Source organism: Sinocyclocheilus anshuiensis, unplaced genomic scaffold, assembly GCF_001515605.1.
Source record: "Sinocyclocheilus anshuiensis isolate Anshui unplaced genomic scaffold, SAMN03320099.WGS_v1.1 scaffold7, whole genome shotgun sequence".
In the NCBI taxonomy this organism is placed as follows: Eukaryota; Metazoa; Chordata; class Actinopteri; order Cypriniformes; family Cyprinidae; genus Sinocyclocheilus; species Sinocyclocheilus anshuiensis.
This window is the reverse complement of record NW_015549582.1, coordinates 1,313,322-1,317,583: the sequence shown is the minus strand read 5'-3', so window position 1 is coordinate 1,317,583 and position 4,262 is coordinate 1,313,322.

Here is a 4,262-nt window from a genome sequence, read left to right as displayed (position 1 = left end):
ATGTCACAGGCTTATCGGCTGCTTGTTTAGATCACATCATTTGCTATCCTGCTGAGACCTCTGGAATAACTTACGCAGCCCTGATCCCTACTGTCAGCACCTCTCTCGAAGTGTGAAGTGATTTCACCAAGGACTCTCTCTGCTGGAAACCACTGTGTTTCTCTTTACATTGAGTCTTTAAAAGAGGAGCTTGCCCAAAATAATAAATGCCATTTCCATCTAGTGAGTCGCAAAGAAAGTTTTCGGCAAAATGTGGGCGCAATGAAGTCAGCACCTGGAAGAGAGTGAATTAGTGCGTGTTACTTTACTGTTACCACATGAAGCTGTAAAGCTGTGGATTTGAAGCATTGCACCAGTCTGATTTCAACTTTCATTTTATAAAATCATGCAGGAAAAAAATCATACAATCATGTGAAACATGTGCATGCAGACATCATACATCTTTTTTTTGTGCTGTGCATTTCTTAGTGATACGCTATTTACAAATGCAAATAGTGCAAATAACGTTTAGATTATTTACACTGTGTAAAAATAGCAGCATTTTCTTTGCAATAAGTGTAAATAGTAGATGCTATACTTAATGCAAAAATATGGCAGATATTTGTACCTCAGAATTGTAGCACATTATAAAACCGTATGCAATATAGGGGTGTGCGATAAATCATCAACGATAATATCATAATTGTTGCTTAAAGGGGTCCTATTATGCTCTTTTACAAAGTCTTGATTTTGTTTTGGGGGTGTACTAGAACAGGCTCTCATACTAAGTTGTTTGAAAAACACATTATTTTTCACATATTTTACATTATTACAACACCTCTCTCCCCAGTCTGGCATGAACGGCTCGAATAGTTCCTGTATCAAATGAAGCCCCTCCTTCTGAAATACAAAATGTGCTGTTATTGGTTAGCTGGGCCAGTGTGTGTTGTGATTGGCAGCACTCGGCACCTGGTCGGGAAATGTCATGCCCCTTACCATAGCCGCCTGCGAGCTTTAGTGTAAATATTGCGTCAAAATCAAATAAATTTGACCGCGATTTAAACCTGGATGATTGTAACCATTCTCAGTTTGTCTGCCTTGGGAAAGCTAGCGTGTCTCCGACATAGTGATAACACTCGTTGCCTTCTCTAGTGCAGCTCAACCAGGTCTCATCCCATTCGTCGATATTTGTGATATCACAAATCCCGGAAAATATGGGTTGTAGTCCAAACGAGTCGTTCGTTGTAGTTTTTGAAAATGGATTTCTGTTAAATAAAATATCTCCTTTTGAAGTGGACTTTGAGCTTTGTAACTTTGCAGATCTTTTTTTATGCTTAAACAGCAACATTACAGACTAACTAAAGTTGAAAAAGTGAAAAAGCATAATAGGACCCCTTTAAACAATATGCAATTTGACATCACGCTTTCACAGCATGGTTTAGTCTATTAAAATACATTTAGAATTGCCCCAAATTCAAGATAGTATGAAATTTGTTTATTTATAGTATGTATTTTATGTTTTTATCATCTGATATAGTTAATATCACAAGAAGAGTGACGTTTTCTCCATATATCAGCACGATTGCAAATGTGATAATGATTTGATGAACAGCTTGATAAACAAAAAGTTAATATTAAGTGACTTACATTTTAGATACAATAGTTCTTGTTTTTGCTGTATTTCGACAAAGAAGTTAATTCCAAACAAAGCCACAGCAGAACTGATTTGTGTCTCTGAGCAGCACACAACAGTGTTTCGTTACTGAATCAATCAGCTGTTTGAACGAATCGGTTGAATGAATGACTCAATGACTCACTCAAGCAGTGATTTGCGACCCCTACTGGCAATTTTAGGTTTACATTTAAAGTATATTTTCCCCTTTTTTCTCCCAAATCATTTCAAATACCAGTATTCAACGTTTTGTTTTAAAACATCAAATTTATGCATTTGTAACTGCAGGTTAACTGCATTCATGTCCTGCATTAAACAGTCTGTGTGAATGCATCTAAATGCCACTTCAGATCCAGATTCTGTGCCACCTCTGCATTGCAAACACAAATTTTGCTGATACTGATTTCATTTGATTGGTGACAGCCCTATAGTGTCTTACTATTTGAATTTATTGATTAGATGTTAGAATTTGAAACAAAAGATGATGCACACATTTAATTATAGGTTAGAAAAAAAATTGCCCTTATAAAGGTAAAAATGCCCATAAAAGGTAAATATTAATTTAAACTTATTGGAAAAGTTAATTTCTGTTACTCCTGCAAATTAACCACCGCACAGAATATGAAGAATATCAAAAGCTTTGGGAGTCAGCTGTCCACAACAGTCCTAAACCTGTGAAAATACTAACACAATAACATATTCTCAAAATCTTTAGACTTTATTCTCATATTGCTACGACTTTATTCTCATAATCTTGTTATTATTATTTTTTTTTTTTATTATTTACGTGGCACTAAAACACCGTCGTAAGTGCTTGTTGGGCTATGATCATTCATTTTTCATTGTTACAAATTAATGCATGGATTGTCAGACTTCCAAATCTCACAACACAGCCGGTCCTCATTAACATGAAACTATTAGAACATGGAGGAGCTCACATAAGTTTTGCATCCTAACTGTGTTCTCATTAGCGCTTAAATTGGGCAAAATACCCATTACTGCTGCACCTTGATGTTGAGTGATATGTAGAGTCCATCCATCCCTTATGTAAGCCCTCTAATCACACTTACAAACTTAGAGTGGCTGTTGCTGCCTGTTACTCACAAATCAGGACCAAAGGCAGCAGTTCAGAAGTTCGCTTTTTGGAAGCCAGCCGGAACTGCTTAACAGGTGGTCTAAGTGACATAATTTTGGCCCAGTGTTGCGATATTACGACGCCATCGTGTTGCCAGAAATCAATTCATATGAATACTCAGATATTAGAACATTTGCCAAAGTGTGCTATTAGCAAGAGGATAAAAATGCTAATAACTCTGAAAGTGCAACTTCCTCCACTTAAGGCCAGTCTTGAAAATGCTTTGGCTGAGAAAACTATTTATGATCATACACTGTTAACTACTGGCACGTCCACTTTGGACTGGAATGCCATTCACAATGCAGAAAATATATTTAGTTCTCACCAACAGACAGCAAAAGGCACCACTGGGTCTAGCTCAACATGAGAACAGTTATTTTTACCACAGTATGGACTTTCAATTATGGTAATGTGTTTTCTAGCCCCTTTAAGAAGCAATTAATGTCACTCCATTTGCTGAAATGAAATATGACATTTTCTGACAGCTACAGAAGATGTATTTGGTGCATTTTGTTAACCTAAATTAAATGGATGCGATCATATTAGAATATTATATAATGTATATTATTATTTGCAAAATGTCAATAAAAATAGCACATTATTATGTAAATCTACACTACTGTTTAAAAAAATTGGGTCAGTAAGATATTTTTATTTAGAAAGAAATTATTACTTTTATTCAGCAAGAATGCATTAACTTGATCAAAAGTGACAGTAAAGACATTTATAATGTTAAAAGATTTCAACTTTCAATTCATCAGTGAATCTTGGAAAATAAAAATATCCCAGTTTCCACAAACATATTAAGAAACAACTGTTTTCAACATTGGTAATAAAAAGAAATGTTTCTTCAGCACCACATCAGCATATTAGAACGATTTTTGAAGGATCGAGTGACACTGAAGACTGGAGTAATGGCTAATGAAAATTCAGCTTTGCATCACAGGAATACATTACATTTTAAAATATATTAAAATAGAAAACAGTTATTTTAAATTGTAATAATATTTTACAATATTCTAGATTTTACTGTATTTTTTATCAAATAAATGCAGCTTTGATGAGCATAAGAGACTTCTGTACTTAGACAAAGCTGTTTTTTGAGAGATTGAATAGAGATAGATCAAGCAACTGAAAGTAAGTGGAAATAACTCTGAATTCTGATTGGATGAGCAATATTTGAAGCTGCTGCAAAATAAAATGAAACGTCTCGGTTACGTATGGTAACCCTCGTTCCCTGAAGGAGGGAACGGAGACGTCACGTCGGATGACCGACGAAATGGTGCGTGGGTAGTCCGTTGGTTCGTCCTCCCGATCCGCCCACTGCTGCTCACTGGCGAGAGAGGAGGGTGAGTGAGATACGCACTGGATCGTCTACAACCCCCCGTCCCCTCTGGGGACCCAGAAAGACGAAGGAGATTGTTGTTGACTTCAGGAGAGTGCGCACTCAGCATGCTCCTCTGACCGTCAATGGTG